This window comes from Humulus lupulus, chromosome 8, assembly GCF_963169125.1.
Source record: "Humulus lupulus chromosome 8, drHumLupu1.1, whole genome shotgun sequence".
Taxonomy (NCBI): Eukaryota; Viridiplantae; Streptophyta; class Magnoliopsida; order Rosales; family Cannabaceae; genus Humulus; species Humulus lupulus.
Window position 1 is genome coordinate 130,372,706 of NC_084800.1, and position 20,370 is coordinate 130,393,075.

At 45.1% G+C, this 20,370-nt stretch overlaps 1 pseudogene; it reads left to right on the top strand.

Moving 5' to 3' along the window:
- Positions 1 to 18,650: 18,650 nt before the first annotated feature.
- Positions 18,651 to 19,986, top strand: LOC133796065 (coatomer subunit delta-like; annotated as a pseudogene).
- Positions 19,987 to 20,370: the final 384 nt, after the last annotated feature.

The window sequence follows — 20,370 nt, forward strand, 5'->3', positions numbered from 1 at the left end:
ACTCGCGGATAAACCTGTTGGTCTTCAGCTTGTCGACCTCTTCCTTTAAGGCTGCGTACCTCTCTGGGTCCAGCGCCCACCTCTTCTGCCAAACGGGCCTCGCTTCAGGGGAGATATTCAAATGTTGGCACATAACGCTGGGATCTATACCCACCATATCTTCGTGACTCCACACGAATACATCCAGATTATCCTTCAAAAACCATATCAATTCCTCCTTCACGTCGCTTTGCAAGCTTTTTCCTACCTTCATTTTTCTCAACGGTTCCTCCACTACTATAACCTCCTCTACTTCCTCCGCGGGTTCTTGTCCTGACTCCTCCACGATTCGGGGGTCTAGCTCCGCGAGCAACCCCCGCGAGCAAACGTAGCACCTCGTGTATCACCATGGCCATTGGTTCCCACAATTTCACAGGCGCGCGGAGGGAGGTGTTGTAGCACTCCCTCGCTTCTCTCTATTCTCCTTTCATACTAGCAACCCCTCCTGGAGTTGGGAACTGGACGACCAAGTGATATATAAAAGTTATGGCTTTCAATTCTCTTAGGGATGGTCTCCCCAATACCGCATTGAAAGCTGAAGCACAATCTACTACGAGAAAGTTAACCATGACTGTAGTCTGCCGGGGTTGCTCCCCCATGGTGAGTGCCAATTCAATCATCCCTAGGGGTTGCACCGAGTCCCCCGTGAATCCATATAGGGAAGATTGGCAGGGCTTCAGGTGACGAATGCCCAGTCCCATCTTTTCCAAGGCAGGGCGATACAAGATGTCCACTGAGCTCCCATTGTCCACCAGGACCCGATGCACACGCATAGTGGCCAACTGAACTGTCAACACCAGTGGGTCGTTATGGGGAAAATGCACCCCCCGTTCATCCTCCTCAGTGAATGTGATCGAGTCGTTTTCTCCCTTGAAGCTTTTCGGGGGTCGCTGCTCCAAACTCGTGATACAGGGTTGCGGACTTCGCCTGGCTTCCCTAGCATACCTATCTCGTCCCTTCCGAGAATCTCCCCCAAATCCTGGACCTCCAAAAATGGTTTAGACTTCGCTCTGTATCTCTGGGGCTCGCCCTTGTGTCTGGGGTGTCGTAGGCTCGTCCTTCGGCTTCGACCTTTCTCTCCTGACATATCGGCCGAGGTGCCCCCTACGGATGAGCTCCTCAATTTCTTCCTTTAAATGGATGCACTCTACTGTGGTATGACCGAAATCCTTGTGGTACTGGAAGTATCTATTGGGATCCCTTTTAAACCAGTCCTTTCTCATTGGTGGGGGCTTTTTGAAGGGAACTTGATCTTCGTTGGTGAGGTAGATATGCTCCCTGGAATCCGTTAGGTTCGTATAGAAAGTGAAAGTTGTCTCCCTATGACCTCTCCCCCGCTTGGTCTTTCTCTGTTGATCATCCCTCGACCCTTCATACACCTTTTTCTACTTCGCTCCATTCGACCCTTTATTAGTTGGGGGCTTTACGTTGGACTCCTCATTTCCTGCCTTTAAGTTCGCATGGCCATCCTCCACACGAATGTACTTCTGCGCCCTCTCGTAGAAGTCATCTAGGTCGGTGACTTCCCTCTTCGGCATATTATCCCACAATTTGCTTCCTGGGCACACTTCGGCTGTAATGGCCATTTTTAACTCCCGGCGGATCAAGCTCCCCACTTTAGCGGCCTCCATGTTGAACTTGTGAATGTAGCTCCTCAGACTCTCCTTTTCTCCTTGTTTCATATTGGCAAGGCTGGTGCTTGGCATCGTGTAGTCCCGCACAGCGTGGTGCTGTTGTAGGAATTCATCATAAAACTGTTGCTAGGACCGGATGGACCCTAGCCTAAGTCCTTTGAACCATTTGTATGCGGGTCCTGTCAACGTGACAGCAAAGCAGTGGCATCTGGCTCCGCTACTAATTCCCCTCAGCTTCATCAGATCGTTAAACACATCCAGATGGTACTTTAGATCTATGTTTCCTTCGTAGGGGGTCATATTGGGTTCCTTAAAATTGGCAGGGAGCCGGATGGCTTGGATCTCCCTCATGAAGGGTGACTCACGGTCAAACTCTTCCTCAAAATATTGACCTCCAGAGGCAGTGACGATCTTGCTTTGTAGGCTCCTCATTTCTGTGTCCAGGTCCTGCCTCCTCTTACTTAGGGAGTCCCTTAAAGCGGACTGGTTAAGATCCCCCTTTCCTTTTACCCGCCCTCTTCTTGTTGAGCTCCTCCCGCAAATCTGAGGGTGCTCTCTTTGAGGTGACCTCATCATCGTTGCGAGGGGCAGCATCGGTCTTCGGCTCTGGCTTCTGGGCCTGCTTCGGTGTTCAGGATGTTCTCGTTGCTTCGTTCGGGGGGTGTTACTAGTAGAGTGTCGAGTCCTCCCATCGTCTACCGGAATGGTGGTCTCTGCCCCCTCCTGACCCTTCTCTTTTCTCTTGGGCAGGGTCACGCTTGACTTAACTTGCAACAAGCCATTCTACACCTCTTGCATATTCTCTAGGGTGGTCTCTAACCTTTGGTTCTTACGGTGCAGCTCACATATTTCCTCTTCGTAGAACCGAGATTTAGAACTCCAGCTCACGCAATGGACCCGGGGATTTTTATCATGTCTACGCGTCGCGGGGCGCAGGTCCTGTCGGCCGGAGTTTCATACTTGTGGTGGTTTGGGAGGTGGGAACTCATTGGCATTCCTGGGTGGTGCGGTGGTTGTCCTTGGAGGATTCTCACCGGGCGGGATGGCCGATGATGAGACCTCCCTATCATCCTCGTGAACCTCAGGGTCCCTTGGGGGCTCCATATCCCTGGGTGGGGGTGGATCCTTCATGGAGGCCTTCAGCTGGACTTCGTTAAGGTGGACTTCCACCTCTCGCAGCTCCCTGAGTCGCTTTGAACGTCTCGGCATTTCTTCTTGCTGGGAGTAATGGTAGAACAGTAACTTGGTACTTAGCTTCCCACAGACGGCGCCAAACTGTTGACGGTGAGAACTCGTTAACTAAGTTAAGTTAAAAAATTGCAAAGTAAAGATTGTCAAAAGAAAAGCTTTAACAATCTAAGTATAAACTCCAAGAACAATTGCAAAAAAAAAATGGTGAAAACAGTTTGCATTCACTATGGTGCACTGCTACAGTAATTTTTCCAACCCCTTTCCAAATGGGAGTGGAGTTTATTTTATAGTGGCCTCTAATGGCCGCTGATACAATGTGGTCCAGGGGACTAGGTAGTACGCTAGTACACTGTCAGGTGAGTGGTCTCAGGGTAGTGGTGTCTGCTCCAGTACATGATCAGGGTTGGTGGGTGCACCTCCACTTTAGTACTTGATCGTGCTTCCACTACCTGCCTGGTACGGGTGTCAGAGGAGTGGATGGTGAGGACAACGGAAGGTACTTCACTCGTACCACCACTACTTATCTGATGTGGGTACTATGTTCGTACTCTAACTCCTTTTAGTTCGTCTGTGGATTCCGTACCTATAGGAAAAAGGGTGCCCTGTTGGTTGTACTAATCTTAGGGGGAGAGATGAGGCCTCTTCAACGAAGCCTGCTATGTATTTGGTGAGACTTGGCACCCATGTGTGTGTCGTTGATCTCACTCCATGAGATCAATGCCATTTAACCCCCATTTGCGAGGCATAGGTGCGAGGCTCCATGGGCGCGCGAGACGAGCGGGCCTCGTGGGACGCCTGGTGCGCGAGGCGCTCAGGGGCGGTTTCACCTAATGTTGGCACGCGAGGCGGAGGGGCCTCGCGAGACGCCTGGTGCGCGGGGCGTTCGGACGTGGCTCGCCTGATACTGGCACGCGAGGCTGAGGGGCCTCGCGAGACGCCTTGTGCGCGAATGGGCGCGGCCGAGGCAGGCGAGGCAAGACGGCCTCGCAAGAGGGGCATCGCGGAGATGCACGCATGGGCGCGGCCGAGGCAGGCCACGCGAGACGGCCTCACGAGAGGAGCCTCGCTGAGATGCACGCATGGGTGCTGGGGCACGGCCGAGGTGTGCCAGGCTAGGTGGTCTCGCGAGATGGCCTCATGAGACGGGTACGTGGGCACGGCCGAGGCGAGGCCCTGGGCACCTGAGTGCTTCACTTCGGCACGGGTTCATAGGACCTTCAGCGTGGTTAGCATGCAGCCTCACGTGGTGTGAGGCAGGTCAGACTCTCGAAGGCCTCTCGCGAGGTTTGGGTCTTTCAGGATCATGCCAAATTTTTGGTGCTCACATTAGTCAAGGACAGCCCTGGCACAATGTGTGCTGATCGTAAAGCATTGACTTATTAGTCAAGGACGGAAATAGCGTTCTTAGCACTGGTCATTATTGTTATGCCTAACCAGGAGCGCATTATATGCTTGTCCAACCTATTGTTCGTGGAGAAATTTAGCGCTAGGTACACTGGGCCAGCTCTAAGGCTTGTTATTAGTCCTTGGGGTGACTTATTACTCCCATATCCTTGGGCATTGTTCCTCAATCTTACTTATTAGTTAGTTAATTATGACAACCAGCCTCATATGATGTTGTAGTCATTTATATGAGTGGTGTGCATGCATGAGTAGGGTTAATACTGTTAGGCATGCTTATTATGATTTGGTAACATGTTATTAACTTGCTAAGCCTTGGCTCACAGGTGCTTTGTGGTGCAGTAAAGGGAAAAGAAAGTTGGATCATCCTTGAGTTGGAGAGCTTGGGTGATGATGTGTACATATGCGGCTTCTCAACCACCACGGGTGAGGGTTTAAATAGGAACTAGGGTCAAACTCTATTTTGCCTCTTAGGTCGGCAGGTTGTATCCTTTTCATCGTAATTAACCTTTTAAATGTATTTTGGGATCCCATGTATAAGGTAAACATTTTAATGAAACGATGGTACCTTAAACCAAAAAATTTAACCCTAAACTGTTAATCATGTTTAGTCACATGGTTATGGACAAATGACTTGTTTAGCGAGTTTAGCACTATTTAAAATACATAATGTAACAATCCCTGAGTAGTAGGGCATTACAAAAACCACTCAAGAAACCGTAACCCTTAAGCTACCTAGAACTAAATCCAAAAAAAATCCTCAAATCTTCAGATTCAAATATTCAAACCCAGAAAATTACCCATTTTTTATGCATTATTTCTACTCAGATCTAGTGCTATTGTTTTGGGCCTAACAAAAATTGTAACGTCCTAATTTTCCTAATAAGGCTCAGTGCCTTGATTAAGGGTCAGAAGGGCAATAACTGATTTAATTATGTATTACATGATTATATGAATTATGTGAGTTATACTATAATATGACTATATTGGCATGTTTAGGTGTATTAAGCTTGCATGTGGGCCTGTTTCTTATAGAAGGGCATTTTCGTAATTTTGGCCCATTGAGGGCATATTTGAATGCATATATATATATATTTACCTGTGTGTGTGTCTTTTATGATTGAGACCACATTATTATGTTGATATATTTGGGATATTCAGCACGAGGCGATCCTAGGGAGGAAGCTAGCGGATTACTCTTAATGGGGTCAAATACCTGACTCAGGTGAGCCTATGGGTATTTTTGTAATCTAGTACATTACTGGGACTTATCGGGTAATGGGAAATTATTTAGTGATTATTTGAAGATATTGAAAGTGACGAGAATTATGAGGCGTTAATTGAGATTAGCAGGAAAAATGGCAAAGGAGTAATTTTCCCTTCAGGGCATCGAAGAGTACATTAGTGGGCAAGGGGCATTTTGGTCCTTTCGTTCCTAGTATTGACTTAGTCACTAAGTTCCTTTAGAGGTAGGAATCAAGGGAAAACAAAGACTTAGCTCTCTCTCCCTTATGTTCTCTCTCCCTCTCTCTATGTTGGTTTGGGTTTGAATAGGAAACAAATTTGAATTCAGGCTTGGGAACTTATTTGCTAAGGGAATTAAAGAGTTTGACGCAAGTTTGGAAATTTTCTAGGCTTAAAGAACAGCTAGGAATCGAATTAACAAAGGTAAATTAAAGGTTCAAGATTTTGAGTTTTTTTTTCTGGTTTTTAAGTTTTAGAACTTCTCTTGAATTATGAGCTTCAGTTGTGCTTTGGTTGGGTTTTTGGGGTTTATAAGTTGTTTATGATGTTTGCAAAATGCTTGTGGGGTATTGTTTTGTTTTGGTTTTGAGCTGTGGTGAATTTGCAGGGTTTTGGCATGGAGAAAATCGTTGTTTTTCTGTTGACGGTGAAATCTCGTCAACGAAATTAGATCGGAAAACTCAAAGGGAGGTCAGGTGATGTTTATATAAGAACAGAGAATAAACTTTAAGGAAAAGTAAACACAGATAAATGATGGAGCAAGTCCTGGTATATTTCTCAATAGCCTCTCCTTACAATGAATTTTCCAACCCCTCATTCTGAGGGGTCAAGCCCCTTTTATAGCTGGGCTCTAATGGCCCCTTATACATGGTGGTCCCGTGAGACAAAATAGTACAAAAGTACACTGTCAGGGTAATAGCACAGGTGGCAGTGGTGTGGGAAGAGTGGTGGAGCAGAGGATCATAGTGTCAGCCTGGTACATAGTCAGAGGCGTACATATAGTGCGTCCACCCTCTGGACTGATCCGTACCTCCACTACCTGTGTGGTACAGGTGTCAGGGTCATGCTTCTGTCCTCCCCATGGTTGTACGTCATGCACCCGTACACGTACGGGTACTATGTACCCCATGGTTATTCCACGTCCTACTAAGTGTAGGGAAGCTCAGGAAGAGAGATAAGGCTTCTTCAACGGGGCCTGCTGCGTGTGTGATGAGGCATGACGCCTACAAATGAGATGAGGGGCTTATCTTGTGAAACCATCACTTTGCAGCCCCCATACTACGAGGCTCCTGATATATGGCCGAAGGGTGTTTAGTGGAGGCTATGTCTATTGAGGCCTTTGACGTGGTCGGTGAGCGAGGCGAGGCACACGTGGCCCTTGGGCGAGGCCTTTGGGGACGAGGCCGCTATATACACGCGTGATCCTCGGGCGAGACCCTTAAGGGCGTGGCCGCTAGGCATGCGTGACCCTTGGGCGAAGCCTTTGGGGGCGAGGTGAGGTGACCTCACTGCGAGCCCTTGGTGCGCGCGAGCGCGAGGCCCATGTGCGCGCGGGCGCGAGGCCCCTGGTGCGCGCGGGGCGCGAGGCCCATGTGCGCGCTGGGCGTGAGGTCCCTGGTGCGCACCGGGCGCGAGGCGCATGTGCGTGCGGGCGCGAGGCCCCTGGTGCGCGCGGGCGCGAGGCGCATGTGTGCGCGGGGCGCGTGGCGCATGTGCGCGCGGGCGCGAGGCCCCTGGTGCGCGCGGGGCGCGAGGCGCATGTGCGCGCGAGCGCGAGGCCCCTAGTGCGCGCGGGGCACGAGGCCCCTGGTGTGCGTGGGGCGCGAGGCACATGTGCGCGCGGGCGCGAGGCCCCTAGTGCACGCGGGGCGCAAGGCCCATGTGCGCGCGGGGCGCGAGGCCCCTGGTCCGCGCGGGGCGCGAGGCCCCTGGTGCGTGCGGGGCGCGAGGCGCATGCCTTGGTGAGACATGGGATACATCCTAGGTGCGAAATGTCTTCTTGGCATGAGCTCCTTGGTGTGGGACACCTCGGGGCAAGGCTAGGCGCATGAGGTGTTGGTATGCGCGGGGTGCAACGGGGTGTTGCTGGAGTAGTGTTCGCGAGGCTGGGGCCTTAACTTCGAGGGGCATGGATAAGGGCCATGTGTGCATGACAAAGGCGTCTAACAAGGTGATGCGGCTTGGGGGCCTGGAATGACCTCGTGAGGCCTAGAGCCCTGCGAGTGTTTAACACTTTGATGGCCTATAATAACCTTCTGCCTTCATCGCGTACTTGGCGCCTTTGGTGCCCCTTAGCTGCTTACTTCTTTAAGGGACTAGAAACTTCTTTTGTTTTTCTTACTTGGTGGATTTTTGGCATCCACAGGGTTGCTTCGCAACCTTGTTCTAAGGGCGTCGTGGCCCTCATGAACTCAGAGGCCAGGGAAAATCCCTCAGCCGCCTTTACGCTACGACGCTTGGAGGGCTGTGTCACGGCTCATGTCCAGTGAAATCAGGGATGGGCTCTCTGACTTGTCGAGAATCGCAATGCTTAGTGAGGGGCAGCACAACTCAAATTTGGGTTATTGGCCAAAGTAGGTTTTGGGTGGCGGGAACTCAAACCTAAGGGCCCGGGAAGGATTCTACTACCCAATTTAGTAGAATTCGAGGTCCCAGCAGAGACTAGGACTCAGTCCAAAAGTCTTTGTTTATTCTATATTGATGGATATCACCTATTATGGTTGTGACTAGGGTATTGCTAGGGCTCAGGACGGGTTCGTGCTCGGGGGTCATTGATAATTAACTTGTGCTTGGACCATTGGTAAGAAAACTGCACCCAATACATGATATATGTGATTAGGGCCTAGCCTAGTTGTTAAATGTAGATATGGTTAGGGCTCGTGCCCCTATGAATGATCATGATTATTATTATGCCTATGATTGCTTGATTAAGTTTGTTTGAATGCTCTGTATTTGGATAATTGTTAAATGATGTATGATTGATTGCATTATTTGACTGAAAAGGCTTGATTTATAAGTCAAGGACGTCAATAGCACATTGAGCTCTGGTCAAAAGCATTGACTTATAAGTCAAGGGCGGCAATAGCGCGTTGAGCACTGGTCGATATGGTTAGGCTTAATCAGGAGTGTAATATACGCTTCACCGACCCTATGGTTAGCACTTAGGCTAGTTATACAGAGGAGAGGGCAGTGGACCCCGAGCTGAGTCTATAGTCCCATATGTTAGGGCAACTAGCCCCAGTATGACTTATTAGTCATTTATTTAGGGCACAGGCCCCGAGTGATTCTACGGTCACATATTTAGGGCAAGGGCCCCGGTGTGACACTGCAGTCACTTATCTTAATAGAACACATGCATGAGTAGGGTTATTCCTACTAGGCATGCTTATTATGATTATGTAATATGCTATTAACTACTTATGAGCATGTTTAGGTTTTCTTGTTGAGCCTTGGCTCAAGGGTGTTTTTTGGTGAGGTATGGTATGAGTTGGAGAGCTTTGGTGGCAACATGAACATATGCGGCTGCTAGACCACCACAGTCGGGGCTTCTTAGAGGAACAAGGGTCAAATCCTATTTTTCCGCTTAGGTCGGCTAGTTGTAACTTTTGAATTGTAATTAGCCGTTTAAATGTCATTTTGGGATCCCATGTATGAACATAATCATTTTAATGAAACAGTTATTCCTTTTGACCGAAATTTTAAACCCTAAATCGTTAATCACATTTAGTTAAACATTTATGGCCAAGAGACTCGTTTAGATAGTCTAACACTATTTAAAACACACAGTGTAACAGTCTTGGCTATCCAAGACGTTACGAAAACCAACACTAAACTCAAATAGAACCAAAGAAAGAAAATATACTGGAAAAATTCCATAAAATTTATTACTCAGCACGGGGTACAGCTGGCAGACAAGCGTATGAAGAAAGCGTACAAATAGAGCATCTAGCTATCTCTGGAGTGAATAGTTCAAGTCAAACTTGACAGCTTACGACAACTAGATAGTCTCCTGATTACCTTTTCCGCCAACAACTTTGTTCGAGATGCGCGAGAGCCAGAATGCCTTCATGAAACTCTGAACATGACTCTTGTACATTCAGGTTAGTTCTTCGACACCCAGCTCGAAGGAAGTTTTCAGCTAGCGGAAGCCTGATCATGGCACATAGTGAAGGATCCCAAAAGACTCGGAGATTCTTTATACACTCATTAATTCATAGATATTATTCTGTATTTATTGCCGGATATTGTGGGCATAGAATCAATAGGCACTATTGATCTTATGTAAATGGGATGTTACCCAAAAATGTATGTTACCATATTTACGCATGGTTACCCAAATCTGTCCATACAAAATTCCCTATAAATTCAGGGAATAATTGACAGAAATGAGGATCAATATTTTGTACACTGAAACTCTAGTGAAATTATTACAAACAATCTCACAGAAAGAAAAAAAATTGATTAATCAGAGTGACTCGTAGACTAACACTACTACAAAATTACACGATAAGTCGGTTGAAAACTGACTTCTGAATGTTCATAAGTCAGTTGGGAATTGACTTCCCATGCAATGACTTATGATGTAAAAACATGGTAGGTCGATTGGCGCGAAACAAACCTCTGGTGTAAGACATGGTAGGTCAATTGCACACCGACCTCTGGTGTAAGACATGGTAGGTCAATTTCAAACCGACCTACCATGTCTTACACTAGAGGTTGATTTGGCGCCAACCGACCTCTGGTGTAAACCATGGTAGGTCAGTTGCACACCGACCTCTGGTCTAAATCATGGTAGGTCGGTGTGGCACACCGACCTCTGGTGTAAAACATGATATGTCGGTTCACAACCGACTTATGGTGTAGACATCTATTGTTAGTTTTAGTAGAACCGACTTATGGTGTTTTTCTATTAAAAAGTGTATTATGCCAAAAAAAATCCTGCTTTTTATACAAACAAACTGAACAAAACAAAACAGATATCACAGTAATATAAAATACTAGAATTTGAACTAAGTATCCAAAATAACGAGTCTTAAGTTAATTATAAAATGACTCATATAAGCATTGTAAACTATAGTTAGACAACAAAAGTGTGTATATCTTCAAGAAAGTCTAGGTTAACATTGTAAGTATATCTCATTAAAAGTCTAAGTTAACAAAAGTGAGTGGACCTATGTAGTACTCATCAAACCCATGACGCATTGTGCCCATTCTTCACGTACTTCATGCATCTCATCCTTTGTGTAAGAGTTCTTCCCGCCACACTAATATAAAATTCATTGCATGAGTTGAATTAATATACTTAATATTAAGGTAAAGCTAGAACTTTAATAATGAATATTTTCACTTACGTTACTAGTTAGCCATCGCATTGAAAACTCATTTGTCACGAAGTCTTTCATCATCCTCATAACATGGAATCCACATTGTACTGATTGTAAGGGTTGACGAGGACACTTAACAGTTCTCCACGCAACTTCCTTAGTTTTCACATTATTTGTGCGTAAATGTTGAAAGACACTAAGCAATAAAAACATAAACATTTAGATGTTGTTAATTTCTAAATGAATTTAAGAGTATGTAGTCAATTGGTTAGATTTTTACCGAGAAATGAGAGATTTGATTTCATCTAGTGGAAAATTGTGAAGAGAATCCAGGAAATAACACAATTGGTGATCAAAATCAATTATTATAAGCATCCAATGCTTTCTAACAAAAATACAAAAACAATTCATTATTAATATTATATATATTCACTAACAAAATATTAAAAGTAAAAAACTTACCCCTTATGATATGGCAACAACCACATCTGACCCGGATTTGAATCAATCATACACTTTGATACCCATTCAACTCATTCTTCTTCAGTGGATCCAACATTTGATAACCAAATTGGCTCAAAAAAACAAAAAAAGTGACTGGTCTCTCTTTTCACTAATTGGAAGTATAAAATTCTACATAAAAAAAAATATATCTTTGTTAAAATTATAAAATACGTTATCTACAAATTTATAATTATTTTTAAAATCTTTGATACCTGATATATAACGATACACATACAATTTCTTTTAATAAAGTTAATAACTTTGTGAAACTTGTGTCACTCCAACTACTACCAGCTTTCAAGTTGTATAGTTTTACTAAAACAACTAATTTTGACAAAGGTGCCCCGGAGAATATTGGTTTCTCTGCATCTTCTAAGAATTTCAAAAATTCTTCAGGCTTATCAATAAAACGTTCATCTGCATCTCTCACCTTCTCTATAGGGTCATCAAATACTTGATCAAATTGCTTTCTTTCATAGGGAACATTATTGTTAGAGTCATCTTCTTCTCCATGCCAAATCCACTTGAGATATATTTGGTCCATTCCGTTAAAGTATAGATGACTCTTTACCTCCATTATGTCTAATTTTTTTCAAATTTGAACATTTTCTACATGGACAATGAACTTTGGAAGGATCCGTTGTATTTTCTAAGGCCAACTTAATAAAGTTGTCAACTCTCGCTTCACACTCTTTTGAAAGGCTATCCTTTGTTATCCAACTCTTGTCCATTTCCTAGAAAAAATTCGACAGAGGTTTCCCTAAAATTGGACTAAAATCCTCCTGCATGTAGAAAATTTCCATAACAAATTTTTAGCGTTGTCATATTCCTATTAATATACTATCTTTTTAACTTAAATTTTGACAGACCTTCCCTATACCAATCAAAGAAGAACTATGCAAGCACAACATAATTTAAAGATAAGAAAATAAAACATAATTCTAGAAGGATTCGAGCAACATTTCCCTTATAATAGTGACCTAACCATCTGTCAACAAAGAATCAAACAATTCAAACAACACACAATAACTTTCTTCCTTATATCTCCATAGCACACAAATAAATTTCCCAGAACCTACTTCACTAAAACACACAAGTTCTCAACATTCCATTGTCACCACAACACACAAATTTAATCTTAGAACCTACTTCACTATGGATGAATATTTAAGATATTCAAACTCCTCTAATAAGATAACATACTTACCTCTGGAAATTAACAATAACCAAGAAAAATAATTAGCTAGAGCCTGCAGGAACATTACGATTAATGATACATTAGTTAAGCATCGTCAGATTACATATATAAATATATATAGTCTATTATATATAAAAAGAAAGCCCAGCATGAACATGTTTTGTATTAGTGCCACTATAAGAAAATAGATTTTTAGCTACTAAGGCTTTAGCGACCAAATATAATTGGTGGCAATTAATCATATTTTGCTACCAAATTATAGTAGTGTTGATGCGGTTTTTCGCCAACAGGTAATTATACGAATTAGTAGGATGGATTAGTGCTGAATGGTGAACCGTAATATGAAAATAATTATATTCTAGACTTGAGAAACTAATAGCATGGGAAGATGGTCACTCCTTTCTTTTAGGTGGTTCGAAGATTAAAATCCCTCTAGTCCACCAGTCGATATTATTGATATCTCTTGACTATTTCTTACAGAGTGTTTCTTTACAAAAAAAATCTCAACCCCCTGCACTACCAAGGATCTTGGTATTTATAGGAAGAAGATATCTGGGTTGGCAATGGGGTCATCCCGTGATCTCTTTATCTTTCACGTCATCTCTGTGATACTGATGATTAATTCCTAAACCTTACAGGGAAGTGTGGTCTAATCAACAGGTAAGGATGGGTAATGGGCCGCATGGCCCAAATCAGATACGGGATGTCCGAATACGCACGTTTACACTGCACATCCAAGAAATCAGGAATAAAACAGACATGTGATGTCTAAAATATGCACGTTTATATTGCGTTGTTGACTTTACAAGGATTCGGGTGTCATATCTCTGCCGCATCATGAGATTAATGTGGCACCAGTTCATGACACTCATACTTTTGCCACAATGCATTCGAGTAGCAGTTAACTCTCTAATCAGCTCGGGCTGGATAGATGGAGGCCCGTAACAAACAGCTTCGGGTGGACGATTTACACGTGGCAGATTGAATTAGGCCCTTTTCTAGCTCGCCAATAGTGCGCGGATATTTAGGGCGTACATTTGCCCCCCCAAGCCCCTGCTCGTGACCAATGACGTCATCTGTGACTCCTCATGTCCCGCCCACTGCATGGGTATCAGACACGTGGAGCACCGTGGTTGGCGACTGTTCAATTTCCAAGAATTGCATTAAATGGCCTTGCCTGCTTTCAGCCGTCATTTTGCCTCTCGAGTTATGACCCTCGTATATCGCATTAATTTGATCGAAAGATCCTCATTTCTTTATGCCTCTTACGTATATATAAGGTTTGCCATCTTCCGTATTAGCCACCCTTCATTTCAGTTTTTTTTCCTCATTTTCTCTCTTTTTAGTCTCAGAAGCTTTTCTTCTTCCGGTTATCATCCCAGAGATCCCTACGCTCTCGTCACAAGAGTTTCTTCATTAGTCCAGCCTTAAGGATTCCACCAGGACTCCGATTCCTATGCTTTTTGTGACTTTCATACGGAAAATACACTGTAAGTCCTCTGCCTGCTGCATGTTTTGATCATTCAGTTTCTCTGTTAGGTAAACCTCTTTCTTAATCGCACACTGTAGGTTGTTTTTGGCTTGTTTTTGGTGCATAGGTTTTGATCCTAGGCATATCGACTATTTGAGAACACATCTAGGAATGCGATGTTTACGACAAGATAATTTCTGGGCAATATTTTTGGGTAGCTATAGGGAATGCCTGTTCGGAAAATGGAAGATGAGAGGTTTCTGGGGTACAAAACTGAGTAGCTTAAGGGTCACGCTTCCTAGGAGGTTTTTCTTTTTAAAAATTTCCCTCCAAGGCAAGCATTATCCTGACCCTCCTGACACACAGATCCCGAGCAATCGGGGATCCGTTGGAAACGTAGGCGCGTGACCATGGAAACGCAAGGCTTCACATACTACGGGCTGAGATTACCTCAACCAGTGTACGAAAATCATTTCTCGTGCTATATTCCCTTTTCTATTTTTAGGTCATCCATTTCAACTCTTCTTCATTCTTATTCGTTAGGAGACCAGATGGGACCTAGGAAGAACATACCCAAGAAGAGCACGACTGGCTCATCATCCCAGCAGTCCAGCAAGGGGAAAGAGATTGTGGCGGAGTCTCCCATCCCTCAATTCGGTCCCACGGTACAGAAAGAGGTCGAGGTGGGATCTGACGCCTTCTTCGAGGCAGAGAGGATAGTCTCGAAGATTATGACCCAAAGGAGGGTCAACAAGATCCTGCTATCCCATAACATTGAAATCACGACAGGCGCTCTCGTTGCCCGACCTCCCATCGAGGGCGAGAGGAGCTGCACGCATCTTGATGAGGAGTTCGCGGCTTAGAGTGACGAACACCTCAAGGCTAGGGCCTTCCTACCTCTGGACCAGTACTACACGTATTTCCTGAATTACGTGTAGCTGGCTCCCTTCCAACTGCCCCCTAACTCCTACCGTCTGCTAGCAAGGCTAAGGTACCTCTTCCTGAGGCACGAGTGGGAGTTCCCTACACCAGCGAACATCCTTTACTTCTTCTACCTCAAAGCCAGCCAAGATCAACGAGGTCGAGGCGACAAGTTCTACTATCTGGCCCGTTTTCCCAACTCTGCTGCAGTCATCGAGCTACCCAGCCACCCCAACAACTTCAAGGGCTAGTTCTTCATGTCGATGGGGTTCCGCAACTGCGAGTACCACTACTTAAACCATCCTCGTAAGTTCTCTCTAATCTCAGCTCAAGAAGTCACCATATTGCTTCATTTCTTTTCGCGTGTATTGACTTGAAAATCATCGTGCAACCATTTTTGCCAGGACGCCCAAATCGGTGACCCTTGGGGGTCAATACGATACTTTGGCGGGGCTTCTGCCAAGTGATAAAGACTACCGCCAACTCGTGTCTGATGAGACGATGCTAATGTGTAAGTTAATTTCTGCGGGCTAGACTCTGGCCTTGAGGAGGACGTGGGCTAACCATCCAGTAGCTCGCGAGCTGGTGCCTATCCCTAATGGGGATGCCACAGATGATGACGAGCAGGACGAAGAAGATGAGGTATCCCTCGTGTGACGAAAGTGAGCTATCGAGGCTGCTCAGGGCCTCGACGTGGATTGGGCTCAGTCAGGGGCAGCAGTCGGCCCCTCTGGCCAAGGTAACCCATACCTGTTTAGGGACTTAGACAGGGCTGCCCCAGACCTAAGGCTTGCTAGGTTTAACCCAAGCCAGGTTGTACATCGCCACCACGATCACCCACACCTTAACATAACCCTACTCCAGTGTGTAGATCAACTATTGTTGCGCCATGATATGGGTCGTCCTAGGGGCACCGTAGTAGTAGGCAACACCTTGTCCTTTATGTTGGCCTTCTTTGAGGAGTGTGGGACCAACCTTAGGTCGTGGCCCTCCCTTCTGGAGGGTGTAGTCACTCCAGGGTTTAGGCAATACGTAGAGGAGTCGAGTCCTGAGGCAGATCCGGACCCGGAGCCCCCTCTCATCCGTGAAGTCATAAACTTAGACTCCCCTATAGAAGCTCAGAGGTCGGAGGTCGTGGCAATAGATTCCTCCTCTAGCTCGGAGGGTAGGACCTTTTCAATGCACCTTTAGATTTTTCTTGTAATAAAGTAACCTTACATGTATACTAACGTTCCCTCCTTTTTATTTCAAGCAAAGAGATGGCACAGCCCAGAGACAATGTCCTGCGATCCATCTTCCAGGGGGGGAATCCTCCCTCCGAACTGTCTGGGCCACTGGTCAAGAAACCCCGGCTGGCCAAGAAGACTCCTCCTTCCAGGACAACCTCCAAGTCTCCCGCCAAGGGGAGGGGCCCTATCCCTACAGCCACAGAGAACATGCCCCCGCCTCCTCCGCGACCTCCAGCCCCTACCCGGGAACAGGAGGCACCAGCTGGAACCTCGCCAGTTCCCCCTCCCACCGTGCGCATCCCGGTTAACACACAGGCCCTTGAGAAAATCCTCGAGGCCTTCCGAGGGACGGTCTACGAGACTGCGAGCTATATGGTGGAGCATTATTACAATGCCACCCCGAGGGACTTGAGGGTGATCGAAACGCGGAGCCCCGAGAATGTCATGGAGTCTTCGCTGGGGATGACCCTAACGGTAAGTTTACTTAGTTAAATTTCTTTGCTTTCTTCCCAGCACATGCCTTACTATCTATGTCTTTGCAGGTGGCTTTGGCCCTACACCAGAGCATACCGGCGTCCTCCTCGGTAAAAATGATTGGTTGCCTCTCCAATCGTTGCTGTTTGGGTAGATGCTACTCTGGGACGAATTCCACTCCGTTATGAGCCTTCAACTCATGGACATATCTCTTCTGGGCGGCTCGTGCCGGCCAAATGGGGGCCTCCAGAGATTTTGGATAACTCTCCTCCTATTACAGGAGGAAGGGTATCCTCACTTATCCGGGGCCCGGGCTAATTTTTAGGAGCTTTCGGGGCTGGCTGACTAGTAGGAACCTGGTTCCGCGCATATTGAGTCAAAGTTCTGGCTTTGATGAGTGTCTCAATCTCATCCTTCAAATGCCTACAATCGTCAATGTTGTGGCCAATGTCGTTGTGGAATCGGCAGAACTTGGAAGGGTCCCTCTTAGCCTTCTGTTGTTTCAAAGGCTCCGGCTTTTTCCAGGGGAGGTGGGCAGAATTTGCTAGGAAAATGTGTTCCCTAGTGTTTGTGAGCTCGGTATAGGTCACGTAGACTAGCTTAAACTTTTCCATGGGCTTGTTCTTCTTCGGACCGTGCTAGCCGCCCTCGCCGCTACCCTTTCTCTTGTCTCCACCCTCTTGGTTATTCTGGGCAACGGTTTGAGTTGTTTTCACGACATTCGTTTCCGCTCCAACGAGTTGATCAAGGGTTTGGCTAGTTCCTGCGACTGATGCTCGCGCCTCTTCCAGGTTTATCCACTCCTGGGCCTTGTTCAGGAACTCATCCATGGTGCTGACACCTCTTCTCTGTATCTCTTTCCATAGCCCGCCTCCAACGATGATTCCAGTCCTCAAGGCCATATGCTTGGAACTATCGTCCGCATCCCTGGCTCAAGCCGCGATGTTTGCGAACCTGCTTAGGTAAGCTTTCAAAGGTTCCTCGGGCTGTTGCTTCACGTTCGCCAGGGTGTCAGCTTTGACACGGGCAGCTTGAGAAGCTCGGAATGCCCTGTTGAAGTCAGCAGAAAAATGCTTCCACGAGCTGATGGAATGCTTTTTACACTGCTTGAACCATTGCCTAGCTGGCCCGATCAAGGTTGAAGGGAATATCAAACACCTTAGCTCGGGGTCGATATTATGGGCCATCATCAGGGTATTGAACATACCCAAATGATCTGACGGGTCTCCTTCTCCATAATTTAGACAGGTGGGGCATCCGAAAACCCGGCGGGTATGTTGTGGCTGCTATGTTGGAGGCATAAAGCTCAAGTTCTTCCCCCGAGTCATACTCGTCCTTCTCCTTTTTTGACAAGAACTTCTTCATTAGCTCCTCCATCTGAGTCAAACATTCGAGGGTCTGGTCCTTAATCCCTTGGTTGTTCCGCGGCTGTTCAATAGCTCCAGTTCCATTGTACGCATTAGGCGGGTTATTGTCCCCCCAAGCTTGAGCTTGGTTAGGTGGGACATTCCCACTGTCACATACTTTGGAAAGACCACCCTCTTGGCGAGCATGACTTCCATTTCTGGCCGGATTCCCCCTCTGCGAGTTGAGGCAATCTCGAAGGTCAGCCCTCGAGCTGGCCCAAGGGCTTTGCGCCGAACTTAAGAGATTACGCAAGTCTCCACTGGATCTGCCACTTCGGTGGCTCTCAGTTCAGTAGCTCCCGTTGGAAAAGCTTGGAGCCCGCTGCTGGGGGCGAGGATCCGAGACCTCCCCGCGTGGTCGGTTGCGATGGGAAGGATCGGCGTTTTTGCTGGAAACAAAGAAATTCATAAGGAAATGAGTGAAAAATCAAGCGTGGTTGTTAGCTTGGACTAGAAGAGAAGATCAAGTGTGAGTACTACTTTCAGGGTTTGTTCATGGGCCTCTGCTTTCACTCAAGGAGCAGATTGAGAAGGTCAAATTTTTACTTTTCCTTTCTTTTCTTTCATCTAGTTATTCCTTTCCTTTATTTATTTAAATTTTTGGATTAATTTAATGGAAATTGTGGGTGGTTTGAGTTACTGGGTTGTTTATTGGGTTCTTGAAACATGTGAGGATTTTATCCAATAGCCGAAAACTGATAAATTTTTATTATTAGTTTGAGGAAGAAGAACACTGCTGCTTTTTCATCACTGATCAGTGATTCATCATTAATGTTCTCTTTGTTAATTTTATTATTTCAACCATGATAATAGTGATCTCTGTTTCTATGTTCAAATGTGGTCTGTTCTAGGCCTGAAAAATCCTAATCGGCCTTTTCCTGCTAGTACCAGTGATGCTGCGGGTGTTGGTCTTTTGAAGTGGTGGATGCAGAGCACTGATGAATCAATGGTGCCTTTAACAAGTAGGGTAAAATATTTTTAATATTTTGCTTTACAAAGTGTTGCATGTTCAGGTCATTTACATGCCATTGTTTTGTTGTAGTTAACTGCTGGCCCTCTGTTTCTAGTAATGAAACATATGTTAGCATCGAATATGAAGCTTCATCAATGTTTGATTTGCGGAATGTTGTGATCTCTGTACCTCTCCCTACTCTTCGTGAGGCTCCAAATGTCAGACAAGTTGACGGTGAATGAAGGTAAGAAATTAATTTTCTTTTATCTTTTGCTTCCGAGCAATCAGCAGTAAATGAAAACAGAACATGTAACTGGTTTTCTTGTCTGAAATCTTAAAAACTCTACACATTGGGGTTCTGGGTTTGGCTCCTCTATTATTCATGTAATGGTATATATCTTGTTCCTTGAGTCACTGCCATGTGCATCTTGTTACCTTGGGTTTTAAACTTTGCAAGTGGGTTCCTTTGTGAAATCAAATGGGTGATGTTGTCATCATACTATAGTAAATGATTTGATCTTTGTCATCTCGGTGTGATTAAACAAAGTTCTTCAGTACTTCTCAAGTCTGACAACTGTGATTTAATGAGAAATTAACAATTTAATTAATTTAAATTTACTTAATATTTATGTTGGATTTTTGGTTTGCTTTTTAAACTTTACAAAAAAACCATTGCATTAGTATTACTGTTATTTACACAAAATAGCAAACCATGTTCTAGGGTTCTCTTTTTTATCAATGACATTTTAGTAACACATATTGAGGTATCATACATTGTCAATGAAATTTTAGGATATTTATCATATCATGACTGGCATTTTTGCTGAACTGTACTAGCTCTATGCTGTTCAAGGTCAGTATCCATTTTCATTGTTTATGAGTTGCACTATATTTTATTTGAGTTCCGTATCAATTTGCTTTTTTTATTGGTTGCAGGTTCGACCCAAGGAATTCTATGTTGGAGTGGTCCATTCTACTTATTGACAACTCAAACTGAAGGTCTGAAATTGTTACTGCTGTTTTCCTTTTGAAACTTAATAATTTATTTGATTTCAATTTAAGAGATAGTTATCTTCTATTATGAATTGTTTGCAGTGGATCAATGGAGTTTGTTGTTCCCCCAACAGACTCATCTGTATTTTTCCCAACTTCTGTGAACTTCTCTGCTACTAATACATTCAATGACTTGAAGGTCTGTCCTTGTTTGACTTCAGTTGATTAGTGAATAATATTGTAAAGTTTGGCAAAAATGCAGATTGATACCACTAGTAATTTTTCTAACTTTGAACTTCTCTTTTGCAGGTTGTGAATCTCTTACCCCAGAAAGGTTGAGCTCCATCGAAGTTCGATCAAAGAACGCAGTGATGTAGGCTAAACTCGT